The sequence below is a fragment of the Corvus hawaiiensis genome, chromosome 3 (assembly GCF_020740725.1).
Source record: "Corvus hawaiiensis isolate bCorHaw1 chromosome 3, bCorHaw1.pri.cur, whole genome shotgun sequence".
In the NCBI taxonomy this organism is placed as follows: domain Eukaryota; kingdom Metazoa; phylum Chordata; class Aves; order Passeriformes; family Corvidae; genus Corvus; species Corvus hawaiiensis.
In genome coordinates this window covers 94,503,002-94,517,570 of record NC_063215.1, presented here as the reverse complement: position 1 = coordinate 94,517,570, position 14,569 = coordinate 94,503,002, and the positions used below count along the sequence as shown (strand labels likewise).

At 42.4% G+C, this 14,569-nt stretch overlaps 1 long non-coding RNA gene across 1 annotated transcript in view; it reads left to right on the top strand.

Moving 5' to 3' along the window:
• Positions 1-12,509: 12,509 nt before the first annotated feature.
• LOC125322598 overlaps positions 12,510-14,569 on the top strand; it is a 57,889-nt gene continuing 55,829 nt past the window's right edge. Inside the window, exon 1 of the long non-coding RNA XR_007202109.1 lies at positions 12,510-14,115. This is a non-coding gene — a long non-coding RNA (uncharacterized LOC125322598). The remainder of the gene's footprint in view (positions 14,116-14,569) is intronic.

Here is a 14,569-nt window from a genome sequence, read left to right as displayed (position 1 = left end):
TTGACTGTGGTGCATGATCACAAGACAAGCAACTATGGTAGTATATCATAAAGTTAATTCAAACTGGTCTAAGAGTGTTAAAACAGCCACCTCTCTACTCTCTGAGTCAGGTCTTTGATGTCCTTTCTTTTCCTGTGTAAATTCCACGACTTATTCATGTGGGGTGCTTTAAACCATCACGAAATGTTACTTTTATGACATGTTTCTAAGCAAACATTGGGATATCCATTGCACATGAGCATGTTTCCTCAGCTCTGCAGGCCTTGTTGGGCAGCTTATCTTCTGTTCTCTCTAAGTCTGACCTTTCATGTTTAGTTACTTTAAAGACACTAGAAAACCAACTATCTACTCAATTTCCTTGTAGCTTGGGGGTGAGGTTAAAATATCATGTAGCTACTGTGTGCTTGACATTATACAGCAACAACTGATAAGCAAATATTTTCTTTTTAAATACACAGTACATTTTGGAGGAGTACCTCATTGTGTATTCTCATTGTGACTCTTTGTCCTGGAGAAGGCCTGATGTTGTTAAATATAAAAAGTTGCCACTGGTGTTTATCTTACTAAATCTGCTCATATCAATTGGTTCTGCCTACCCCATATTTCAAAGCAAAATGATGGGGAAAGGTCATATAGATTGCCCTTCTCTTCACTTCTCAGCTTACAGGTGTCCTGTTTGTAATTAAGGAACAATTTCTTTTGTGATGGTAGTCAAGAAATCTTTCTTTCGTTTCCCTCTTTCTCATTTTTTACATGATGTTTGGAAAGGCAAGTGAAAGCCAGAGAACAGCTAATGCAGTTGGAAGATCTGTCATTCCAGAGGTAATTCATTTTATTAAAAAAAAAAAAAATCTGAAACGTCTTCTGTGTATTCATATTCAAATTCAAGCCCATAGACTATCAGCAGTGAATTTGGAGGTGACAGGCTGAAGGCAAAGGTTTTGATTGCAAGGCCATCTGGCATTGTTATGAGAAAAGTTCTTGAATGCTTAAAAGAAACCAAAACCACATTGCTCAGTAGGTGCTGACTCCAATGAAATTGAACCATCTTAGTGCAGGTTTGCTATCTGACTTGTTGGAGAGACTGTGGGAAAATCAGCTATTTCTATCCTGATGAAGTGGCTGTGGCTGAGAATTGTGATTTTACGGGAAAAAATGTGAAATGGAATGTTTGGCATGTTGAAGCAAAATGTTTTAAAATTGTAACTAATTTTTTTAAACTTCCTGCAAGATCCATGCAAGAGGTACCTTTCTAGGAGGCCAGAAAGAGGTAATGAATATTATGTTGCTTTAGTCTGGTCTTACAGCAAGAGAGACTGAAGAAAGATAAAATCTGTTTACTATCACAGAATGGTCTGAAAGTGAGCAATACAGAGAAATATCATTCTGCAGAATATGGAGAGTTTTACTGGGGTTGATTTCCTGAAATCTGAGTTTTTAGATTTCTGTGAAACTTGATTTGTTTGCCTGCTTTTCTTAAAGTTCACGTGCTGTGTTTGCTATAGGCCTCACTGCTTGGATGGAACCGAAGGGATTAGAGATGGGATGTAAGGGCTTTTCAATCTAGGTGAGATTGGATTTAGCACTGACTGAAAATGACACTGGTTGTTCGGTGTTCTGGATCAAATGTACAGTGGTCAGATTCAGCCTGGGTCATCTGAGGTCGTAGTGCAGCTAAAGTTGAGAAAACATAGCCCCAGCTGAAGCACCATTTTCACTGTGCTAAGCAGGGCAGAACAGCACCGACTATTCCCACACAAGGTTTCATTCCTATGTATTTCCCCTTCCTTTTTGAGGCTGAGCACTTTATTCCTAGATGCCACATGTAATGCATTTACAAGCTAGGAAAGCATGCAGCAGGCCAGGCATAAATCTGATACGTTATTTTTAGTTGCACCCTTTCCTTTGCTCAGCAATGACAGGAATAGCAATGGGAAAGAAAAAGGGACTGGTTCCTGCTTTGGCACTGGGGACCTGTCTGCACAGCAGTCTGGTGGCTTGTGAAAGGCAAATGCTGTTTGCCTGGGTCTCCTTTTGGCCAAGCTGGGTTACTTGTGTCATGCCTGTAGAAGAAGGTTCAAGTTGGAATGCACTGGGTGACAGCAAACAGCCCAAAATCAAAGGAATGGGAATTTAAATTTTGTTACCTGCCTTCTACGTACCAAGCCAGGTGTGCTACCGTGCTTGTTGCTAAGAACTAACTTGCATCTAAGAACTTGTATGCTGGTGTCTAAGAACTACAATTAATTTATTGTTTGCAATAGTGGAGCCCTGGTTTAAGGCTTTAGTTTTGTATGGGTGAAGCAGCTCACCCATGAGAAAATCAGACTTCTAAGGTTCTTAAATTTGGCAAAGTGTGAGACCCTCTCTGTAACCAAGATCTTTCTCATGCCAGTGGAGAGTGAGCTCCACTGAATTTGCAGTTGCAGAAATGCTGAGCTCTGTTGATAGCTTATTTCATTTTTCTGGCAGAAGAGATGTAAATCTTCATTCTATCTGTGATAAATTGTGTGTTAATGAAGATAGACCTTGCTTTGATATGAAACCAGGTTAAAAGAAGAATTCTTCTGATAAGCCAAATCCAGAGATAGTGGAAACAGCAAATTAGGATACAGGAGCAATTATGGATTCTGAAGAGGACTTTTTGTGTGGACAATGTCAAGTTCTGTGCAGCTATACTCAAACATTTTTAACATTTGAGTTAAGATCTAAAGGGTGCATTTACAAGCTACTAGTACTGAAAAAAATTGGTGCTGAGTTTTGGGCACAAGATGTATTTTGCTATGAGCACGCCTCCTCGGTTCCCATAAAACACAGCCTGTCTCTGCATGTATAAATGGTCCTGCCTTATTCCACAGAAAGGATCTGCAAATGAGTAAATGGGAGAAGGGATAGTTCACCCAAAATGCTGTCTGGAGGGTTTGCTTTGAAGCTCTCCCATATCTCACATGCGGTGTGTCAGGAAATGAGCCCTCATACTGGTTGATTGGTATGTCCTTGGTTTGACTCACTGCTGCATTATTCCAGTTTTATACTGATGTATCACCATGGGAGTGACCTCTGAGCTTTTTATCTCTGTGTCTCATCAAGGCAGTTATCAAGCATCCAGTCTTCTTATAAACTGAGTGCCTATCAGTTCTATGCTGGCAACACTTAAAAGGGCAGAGCGTGTATTGCTACTGTATATCCACTCCATCTTCAGGACTAAGTCATTCAGAGCTTGGTGGAATACAGAAAATCTCCTGATTCCTGCAGATTGGTCACCTATGTCCTAGCACAAAGCACACGGAAATTACCAGCGACTTACTACAGACTGAAAGGTCACCTTCAATAACAACTATTCTCTTCTTACAGCTCACCTTCAGTCACGATCAGGCTGCACATTTTGGTGTTGCTTTCATTTCTCCCACTGATACAGAATGTTTTAAGGAGGGAAACAACTCTGGCCTCACCTATCATTCTGTCAGATGCTGAACATCAGACCTGTACTTGAATTATCAGTTGCATGTGGATTATGTTACCTGTCTGTGTTCTGATCAGTTTCTGTTTTCCATATGATACAGCTGGTGGAGGGGTTTTTAGCATATAAAAACTATAACCTGGAAGAACCAACGTTAATTTCCTCTGGAGCCTTATGAAAAGTATCAAGGGTGTGCCTGACTTGTGGTGACAGAGCTTTTCAGCATACCCTGAGAAAGAACTGCTTCTGGGCACACATGGCAGCCAGATACGACTTACATGCACAGCAGCGTACACAGAGCACCAGCTCATTAACTTTCCATCCATGGATATGCTAGCCAGATACTTTAATTGCACTTTTTATGTACCATCACATGTCTGGGGTCACAAACTGGTAACACCCAGCTGCAGATCAGGCTGAGGTTCCATAAGACCACAAACAGTGGTGATAAGGTGAAAGCTTGATACCTTAAGTCTTATGAACCCTCTGTCTCAGATATTACATCAGGCATTCATGAAAGGACAGACAGAATAAATTACTCAATGTAAAATGTATCTGAAAGCCTGAGATAATCCTATAATTCCCAGTATTATCCCTAATAACATGACTGTGGAACCAGTGATGAAATGGAGCAAAGAGGTCATTGCATGTCAGGGTTCAGATAAGATCTTCTGTGGATTCTTTCCTGTAAGATCTAACCAAAGAAGTTGAAAGTAATTTGAAAAGAACTCTTTAAAGTAGTCTTTCATCTGAAGGGATTAGGAGCCCACAGATGAATATGATGTTCCTCAATCTCCCTGGAAAAAAAAGGCTTTGCCGGGACAGCCTCAAATCACTGCAAAGAAATCTTTAGAATTCAGAACTCAATTCCCAGGCACAATGCAGTGCATATTTGGTGTGATCAAGGAACGGTAAAAGGGGACTTTAAATGGACCCTACATGGGCAGCTGATTGAAAAAGCTTTGGGAAGGGTCATGCATCTGGGTCAGGTTTCTGGGAGGAGAGCAGCATTTAGGAGTTACCTGCATCTTGCTCCCAGAGTAGCAGCAGAGGTGGTGAAGGTGTGCTGTGGCTCTCAGAGGAGGGATCCCGGTGTGGTCCTTGGCTGGATTGTGCACCGTGGCTTGAGGAGCCACCTGCTTGTGGCTCCTGTGTTCTCTGGCCCATGTGGTGGCCTCTGCAGTGGTGGCCTCTTGATGACTGCACTATTGTTTTTATTTTTGTGTGGGAACAGGTCCCACCAGCAGGATCTGATGGATGAAAAGGGACTGAAGAAACATGGTAGACATGCAGGCTCAGCTGATGTGCAACTGGTCCTGTGCCCACAGCTGTGTGTTGAGAATATGGGTGCCTGTGGCCCTCTGGTTCTTGCAATGCTGGGATGGCTGTAACAGAGGGGCCAGCAGCTGGGATGAGAGCATCAGATGGACAGGTCACCAGAAGTGTGGTGGTGCATGTCCTGAGCTGAGAGGGGAGTCTGAAACCAAGAAGAACTTGTGTTTTCCTTTCTTTTTGCAGAGAGAAGGTAGCAGAGTGTAACTGATTCCAAGGCATCTGCTTAAAAATTAGTGATGCTGGTCATGTCTGGAGTTTAGTACCACAAAGTCCTCCTTGAAACCACTCCCTGTTCATTCTTCCCATAGCATCCCAGGAGAAAGGGTAAGCAAGAATTTCTGGTTCCCACTGGAGTAGACTATGAATGTGGGAGGACTTTCTATGATTTTCCCTGGAAAGGAACTGTGGTTGGGACATATGGTCTTCTAATTTGGAAAAATCTTGTATTTTCCAGGGTGCTTGCCATAAGTCAGGGAGAGTTTGGGCTCACTGGAAAGATGGGTGGGCAGAAAAGGTTTTTTTTTTTGCTTGGTTTGGTTTTTTTTAAAATTTCTCCAGTTTGGGCTCTGACACAACACTGTTTCACTCTGTTGTTTGAGATTTTGCCACTAAAAAACCTTGGGAAGAAAGGAACCTTCTTCCCTATTGCAAAGCTGCTGTTGCTTGGGATACCCTGCCGGGCTTCTGAGGAGAAGTGATGACAGACACCCTGTGACAGACGTAAAAACCAGCTCTGGAATCCGAACAGCAAACCAAGCGTGTGAGCAAAAGCTGCTCTGATTTGTGTGTGTCTTCATTGTCGCCTGCCAGTTTCAAACCAGGCTGTGTCAGTGGAGCCCTTTAAACGCTTCTTGGGAGAACTGGCTGCTCTGAAGAACCAAAATGGGGAACATAACTTACAGCTCTGAAATGTGTAGTGCAGTTTCTGGAGAAACAATGCAACGCAAGGATATGGAGATCTGAGCTGTAAAAGCCTGTAAGGCAGATAAGGCACCAGGGATTTGCTTGTACCACACTGGGAAGATTCCTAGTCGTCAGTACGGATGTGAGACATTCATGCTCAGTGAGAAAGAGCTGAGCCCCTCAGACAATTATAATTAGATCATTAAAGTTAAATGCCAGACTCTCTCTTTATATTGCAGTAATAAAAGGGTAGTGAGAACCTCCAGTAAAAGTGTCAGATGATGTGCTATTCCCAACCTGCGATTCCTATGGATTATGGATGAAGTCGCAGCCAACACACAGCATATTTCCCATGTGAACAGATCTAGTTTCACCATCACCACTGTGAAACAGACACAAGACTCTCCAACACGCGAGCTCTAGTCTGGTTTGGTTTGACAACAGAGAGTGATTCCTGCATGGAAACATTTCCAGTGCTGGGGGGTCCGAGGGGTGCCATGTGCTGACCTCACCCCACTGAGAGCAAAAGGATGGAGGGCTACTTAGCTGCACTCATGGCAACAGAAGAGTGGGGGAAACAGTGTAGGCCTGACGTGGTTAACCAGGCTTGGTTAGCCAAAGGCTGTCTGGGGTATAGAGACAGCCTCAGGGCAGGGGGGTGGCAGTAACAGCTTCACTCCCCATAGCAAATCTAGCTTTGTCTGCTGGATGTATCCGTTCTGAAGGAAGAGGAATCCTAGGCTAGTACAGCTCTTCAGATCAAACAGCGAAATGAGTGACTTGGCACACCTGAAACTGCTGGTTGAAATCTTTTCTTCCTGTTTCTCTCTATCTTGATAACCATATATCCTTGCATACTTATAAGTTCCACAGGGGTTAACTCATTGGGACTACCTTGGGGATAGAAATATTTGGAACCACTGGCATTCCTGTTTCCCCAAGTGTCAGTGGATGTTATCTGTTCATGTCTGACTGTGTCTTTGATATCTTCAGATGGAAGGTGATGGTGACGCCCCATCCCCTTCATGCCAGCCATATATCACCCTTCTGGCACCAGAACTCCGCTGACATCTGACCTGAGTACTATCAGTTGCAGCACATTCAGTTGCCTACAAAAGCCAGCTTTTTGCTGCAGGGAATACCATTTCCTGTAGCTCCTGGCAGACCTGAGGGGCCAGACAAATCACTGTGCAGGGCTCACCCCTGTCCAAAATGCCTTTTTCCACTGCAGAAGAGGCCCTCTCCACCTGTACGTTGCTTGCACCTTAGGGACTGCTCAGCCTTGCGCAGGGAACAGGATGGACAGCACTTCATGAATGAACAGTTACTCAGAATCTCGCTTCATTATTTCATGTTTTTTGCCTGCTCTTTTGGGTCATATAGGTTCCCAAAGCACCCTTTATTTATAAAGCTCTTTTTGTGGACTTTCTATGGTGCTGATCGTGAAGTTACCTGAGGCTTTTATATCAATGCATTAGTTTTTACTCTGCCCGTGTGAGGGGTGGAAATGGCCCAAACCAGTGGTAGAGGGGATTTTAGACTGCAGCAGGGATGTCAAGAGCCTCCAATAATTTCAGCTGGTTTTGTGAGAGATTAGCACTGTAGACAAATCCGGATCAGACTCTCACTTCCAGGTGAGACTCCCAGAGCTGGTGCCATGTGTGGGGAGCTGGCACTGCCTGAGCTGCCTGGATCCGCCTGAAAGCATTGCCCTTTGCAAGAGTAAACTTCAACTGCTGAGAGCAGCATTCATGTGTGGGAGCCATGAAAGTGGCTCTCTCTGCACTCACTTTTCACCTTTCAGTCTTCCCAGAAAAAAAGGCAGAATGAGGGAAAAAAGCAACAGAGGTGTAAATATCTGTGAATGGTAAATAGGTAGTTGATCTCTGTGGGTTTTGTTTGCTTGTTTGTTTAAATCCCCCCCAGCAGTGTTGATGTTCAACAGGGATTCTATTCTGCTCCATTGATGATAGTACAAGCATTTTTTGTTTCCCTACTATCTTCAGCTGGAACTTTATCAAACCTACTGGCCAAATCCAAATCATTTTGTGTACCAAACCACTCTGAGCACTCCAGTTGAGAGCCTTAATGCTCCAACTTTATTTTTAACAACTATTCTCGTTAGTGTGATTCCTGGGAAGCTTTGCACAAAGCCCTTCTCTCTAAGCATTGGTGTGTAAGACTCCCCTGTGATCAGTCAACAGGTCTGAACTGCTGGAGCCAAGCACAAGCCTGACTCGTATGAGACAACATGCTGCATGACTAAAGATGCTATAGTCTTTCTGAAAACTTGGGGGAGACTCCCTAAGAGCACCAAAGTGGGAGAAAAGCCAGTACAGGAGATTCCATCAATAGCTGTAGCTGAAAATTTCCTTTTGCCAGTTAAATGGAAACAGGAGAGGGCTTGTGACTCCTGACTGAGGTTTAGTGGCATAGGAGAGAAGGATATTTCTTTCAATGTGATCCTGACAACATCTATTAAGCCCCACTTGGCAAAGCTCACAAAATGACCTCTGCCAGTTGATACCACCTGGACCACTGAATTTTTTCCTCCTACATTTTAAAAATAAATATTCATGTTTATTTTTTCTTTTTGAAGATTGCAGAATTATTTTGATTTTGTTCATGCAGAAGAATATAAAGACATAAGGAAAAACTTTGCTTTTCTTCCCAACCCCCATTATTTAATACAAACAGTTTTGTCCATTTGAGAACAACACTTCCACCAAGGTCTAGTAACTGAGTTCTGACTTTGTTTTTAAGCCATATTTCATCTGATGTTGGGAGGGAGTGCACTCCTTCACTCCTCTGTAAGTTAGAGCTCATAAAGAAGAAATACCAAGCTTTTCTTGCTGACAGAGTACTTTGGAAATTTAGGTTTGGAAATTTATATTTTTAATATTACCACACCTTGAAAGTAAATAGAAAATTAGGACTTTCTTATTTCCAGGGGCAGAAATGGCAAGGGAAGATGAGAGAGAGGTCTAGATCTCAGTCTGACAACATCAGTCTCTTGAAACTGACACTTTGGCGGGCAGTTTCAGTCTGGTGATTTGTTTGATCTATTATAAAATCCTCGCTACCAGTGTGCAGCTACCACCCACTTATATTTATTATGCAGTTTTATTTTTGCTTGGTAATATTTTTCTTGTGTTTATTTTAAAAGGTCTACATTTTGTGGTGACAGTCTCCCATTTTCCAAATTAACTGCTAGCAGATGTTGCTGTGTGGTGTGAAGCACACACAGCAGCTGAAACCGCCAAGGTCTGGATACGGGCTTAGGAAGAAAAAATCCTTGTGTTATTCAAGCAAGTTTCAGGAGTGTCTATAAAGTGCTTATGTAGAATCTTATTCAGAAAATAAATTACTGTTGTTTTTATAGCTTTTAGCTGGTTTTAGTGTTTGGAATTACTGTTGAAACCTCACAAGTCTGTACCATGTTTTAAGAAATGAAATATCATTCAGGCAGTGTTATTTAGGAAAGGATTAGCTGCTGATACATTATATACAGGCAAATGCAGGTAAGTTCTACTTGGAACTACAGCTGCCTGGTTTTGTCCCTTCTAAAATCCCTGCTACTGTTGCATGTGTGCTAAACCCTAGCTTGTGGACCTAAAATCTTCAGTGTGAGCAGAGCAATTTGAGCAGACTGTTTTTGAAACTCTTGATGAAAATGAGGAGTCATGCTTTTCCTTTTGGAATGAAGTACTGCTATTTGGTTGGGTTATTAGTTACGCCCTTGTTTGTTTGTTTTTTTGTTGCAACTGTGAAATTTCCCCCAGTTTTGGACAAACCGTGATGCATTTGTGAGAAAGTGAGGATGTGTGTGTTGCAGAGGTGAGTGGCTAGGCAGGTAACTAACCTGCCTGCACCATTTATATATCCTGCAATTGCAATTGCTCATCCAGGTAACTAAGTAAGTTATAAGCACTCTCTGTTCTCCATGTCTGTCCTGAGTAGGACAAGCAGGGAAAGAAAGAGTGTCATATTGTGGGAAGTGATTCACTGCCCAACTTGTTGCTGGAGTGCTCAGGAGGCAGTGTGGTCAGTGTGGCTGTGGCTACATCACAGAAAGGTTTTAAGGTCTGTTTGTGTGAGCTTTTGTTAAAAACAAACCAAGTATTAGAGAATCACAGAATGGCCTGGGTTGAAAGGGGCCTTAAAGCTAGTCTAGTTTCAACCCCCAGCCATGGGCAGGGACAGCTTTCACTAGACCAGGTTGCTCAAAGCCCCATCCTTGAACATGTCCAGGGATGGGCAACCTGTTCCAGTATCTTGCTACCCTCACAGTGATGAGCTTCTGCCTAATATCTAATCTAAACCTACCCTCAGTTTAAAGCCATTACTCCTTGATTTATCACTATCTTATGCTGTAGTTGGCTCTGCATTAGAGCAGGGAAACGGACTAGAAAAAATTTAGTTTCCTTTTAAATCTACCATTCTCTGTCTGAGCCTTGCTCTGCAGCCTCCGTCAAAGAAATGGGAAAATTAACCGGGTTTGCTCCACTAGATGCGCGACTGTAGAAGAGATGCCCACTAGATGTCACTGGTACTTCACTGAAATAAGATTTAAAAAGCCTTTTCTGGTAGCTAGCTAAAAAGAGATGAAGTACAAGTGGGCATCATCCCCGTGCTTGAGCCCTTCTCAGCGCCACTCCCGTGCCAAGGCTTGTGATGCCTCCCACTCCTCGGGACGTCCTGTGCTGGCCCAAGGAACGGAGCCATCCTGGGCTTGTGTGTGCTGGTTAATTCGTCCCACAAGCTTAAGGCTCTAAAACTGGGCTGTGTTATATGCTGAAGTTTTGAAGAGCCCGTGTACAGGTATAGGAATGCTTTTGGGATTAGCACTGTGCACACACATTTGGACAAAGGCCTCTCTCCTTGTGAAAGTATTTCAACAGTGCTATTCTATTCACTAGGACTGCTAAGGATTTTATTTTCCTTATCTTTCAAAGGCAACAGCTAATTCTGCATCTGATTCTGAGGCAAAGCTCCATGCTGATATGGAATATCAGCAGACTTTTGTCTGTAAAGAGGACCTGAATGTCCAATAATCTTGTTAAAGAAGGGTTATCACAAAGGTGGCAGATACACAGAAGCTGGTCTTCAACAGTATTTTTAATGCAGAACTTGGACAAATTATATCTGCTTTATTTCACTTGACCTACTAGAGGTCCCTCCAGTTAAATCACCTGCAGTTGGCCTGCAGTTGACCCTTTGTTGACTTATTTAATCATCTGCCTAGTTTTCAGAACAGGGTATGAGCATTCAGTCCTTGAAAAGGTCCTGTCACTGGGCAGTGAGGCTCGTACCTGATAATCTGCCCGTCACACAATATGAGCAGAGATGACAATCACTTACCTCTTTTATGTCATGATATAAGGCCGAAATTGTCGAAAATGAGGAAGAAAGCCATTATTTAATCAATGGAATTGCGTCAATTGAGTAAAATTTGTCTCTAGTGTAAACAAATGGAATGTCTTTGCACTCTGTGAAAACAAGACTAAATTACTTGCAGATCTTGCAGATAGAAAAACATAGGAAGTGGACTTGTAGGCTGACACATTTGGGGGTTTTGAGTATGCATTTAAAATAATTATCCAGATTAAACTGGATTACTTAATATAGTTTTTGCATCATGCGTATGCACGTTCAATTTTAAAGCAATAAAACCAATATTAGTCTTTTTTGCAGTCATGTTTGATTATTTGAGAAATTCCTCAGAACAATGCAGGACTATTACCAATGAATATACTAGTTAAATATAAAAATGCCAAACACCAGTTTTAACTTCTGCGGGTGAGTTGAAGAACAGTCCTCAGTGTGTTCCAGGACAGAGAAAGTTTTGGTACACGTACATGTAAGAGACTTGATGGGAGAATATGATCTTTCATTAAAAATAATAAAATAAACCTAAGTGCCCCACTCTGTAGCCCCATATCTATACAAATAACAGAACACAGTAAAGAATTTAACAGTTTCTAGATTCATGCTTTTAACCAATTCCCCAGGTTTTGGTAACATGAACACTCGAATATCAGTGATTACAGCCTGAAGATCAATCTGAATGTGGAAAAACCAGGAGCTGCGTGGGTTATTGGGATATCAGCCTGCAGGTATTTTACATATCCTTAAGCTTTCCACAGGTTCAGCAGAAGAGAATGTGGATGTGTTAAAGATATATATTTCCAATCTGTAGAAACTCTTACTTGTTAAAGTAAATTCTGTTGGTGCTTTTGTAACTGATCTGAAGTGACCAGCTGGACTAACATCAGTCATGCGCTTGACATGATGCCTCTAGAATGCAAGATATGCCTATGTAGGTCTTCCTTGCTGATTCAGAAATTGGGATTGCTCTGCAGAGAAGTTTGTAGGAAGAAGCTAGCCTGGGAGCCAGGTATTTAATATTTTCTTTTTTTCTGACAGCACTCAGGAAGGGAGCTCAGCTCCATGTAATCCTAGAGATCTCCTCTGCTCCAGAGCAGCTCTCACACCCTCTTGCTGTGCCATGGAAGTTAACCCTCCCCAGAGGGATATGAACTTGAAGCTTCTTTGGTTTATTAGAACATAAGACATCTACAGCTCTGTCTTCACTACCAGCTAAAGTCCCAATCTGACTTAACCCAGTCTGCAAGTTTGTTGCCACTGGGGTTCCTTGTGCAGCACTTCCATGGTGGCAGCTGTAACAGGCCCAGACAACGGGGTGTGCTTCCCATGTTTTGGTGCTGGTCCTTTCTGCAGGCAAGTTCTATGGGAAAGGGTGTGAGTGGGAAGGCTTTGGGGAGGGGGGTCTGTAAATCCTGTGGGTTCATGTTTTGGATTTTGAGAAATTAGTAGGAAGGCAACTGAAGCCAGCTCCAGTTTCATTAGGGTGATGCACCCTGGAACACCCTTGGCATTTGGCTTTGTTTACAGGTCAGTGTAATGATAAAGTTCACCTCCTTTCATTGCAGGTGTTGCTTTGGATATCTGAATATATTTATTCAGAAATGCCTGACATAGCTGATAAAGAAAACACTATGCTAGATTTTAGTAAAGTCAATTAATCTAATAGCCAATTAGTAGAGTGACATCTCTGTATTTGTCTGAGAATTTGATTCCTACAACTTCTAATTTCATGGTTTAGGGTCTTGTTTCTCTTCTTTTGTTATTTAAGATAATTTGTTAGCTTTTAACTGAATTTGAAAAAAGCTCCTTATTGTTATGCTCTGCATAGTAAAGCATACTTAAGCAGCAAGGTAGAGAAATCTGCACCTTGAGAGAGTATCATGTTGTGCTGAGACTTCTGAGAGATTAGCTTTTGAAGAACCTCTTTGTTTTTATTCTGAATATGATCCAGTCCTGGGAATTTAATTTGCTTCTCTAGATCATTATGTTTGCATGTTTTCTTATCAAAGGAGGCATAAGTTTGGGGCATGAGCCTGTAAATCTGTTTTCACATAATTTATTAAAAGTCACATAGTACTGGTGCCATTGGAGGGAAAGATTCTGTTTATCTGTTAATTCTACAGTGACATTTAGTCCTTTCAACATGGTTTTCATTTTTAGAGGTCAGTGCTTATTCTACACTATGATTTTCCAGGGATTGGTGGGTTTGTGAATAAAACTCAAATAAATTTTGTTTTCTTTCTGCTTAGTTTCTCTCCATTCTGCATCTCCTTACAGTGCCCATCATCCAATGAAGTCAAGTTGCCTGTCATAATGCAGGACTGGCTTTTTGCAGGATAGTCTCGGCGGGACAGAGGAGCAGAAGTTTAGCAGCACCTTTAAGTTGCTTGGTTTTCCCTCAAGTCAGCCAACATCCCATGTTCACAGGCCAGATTATTATGCTTTTGTTCAAAAGACTGTTCTAATCCATTTTCCACAAAGAACTCTGAAGGGTTTATTGTTTCTGTGTTGTGTTCCCTTAACAGTTGATGAGGTCTGTGAGCGACTTTTTCTATCATTTCTGAAAACCCTATGGAATACTTCGTGGGATTTGCAGAAGAAAGTTTCCAATTTCCTTCTCCTTCCTTGCATTAGCACTGAATATCCCAGGGAGTGAATTCAGCTCTGTTCAGAACCACAGCCTGTAAGAAATGATCATGTGCTGGTGTGTTGTGGCAGCCAGAGCAGACTACTCATGTTTAGGGCTGATCCTATCATTGTGGGGATGGACAAACAGCCTGATTCTGCTTGCACAAGCTGAAGCAAATTTTGACTTTAAAGGGGGTGGAGGGAACAGGACCAGTCAGTTTTGAAAGTGGATTTGAAAGCTGTGTCTAGTTAATTTGGATGCCCTTCTGTTTAGGGCTTTGAGCCTTAAGAGAGGAGAAGTAGAGTGATCCCTTAAGGTCTTCAGCTTACACATCCATCTCCTGTTGATATAACTGGGGAATGAACTCACAAGACAAAACCAGTAAGTGAGGCCTCTGAGGGTGAGTATAGTTGTGATTTCCTAAGCATTTCTATCCTACTAGGAAACTTTCAGATATCGCCAAAGGTTCAAATACTGTATTTAAAAGGGGCTTCCTCCAGGTTTCTAAAGGCAGCTGATCAAAGCATGGCTTTGTGCAGAGAGCACAATACACTTCACGTGTGCCCAAATGAAGCTGCTCCCCTGTGGCAGCAGCAGCATGGCTCAGTGCAGGCCTGTGCTCCCCAGTGAGCCCGCTCGCCTCGTCGCTCCTCTTCCCTGAGCAAGCAGCTCTCAGCAGGCAGCTGCTCTCTGGGCAGGCTGCTTTTAGGGAAGCTTAGTGTTAAGAGTGGGATTGAATTATAGCTATGTGGGTTCAAGTGCCAAGGTTTATTTGAGTGCTTGTAATGCTAAGATGTAAACTAAATTGTAGTAGGCTCCAAAGACAAAAGTTCTGACCCCTCAGTCCAGGGACT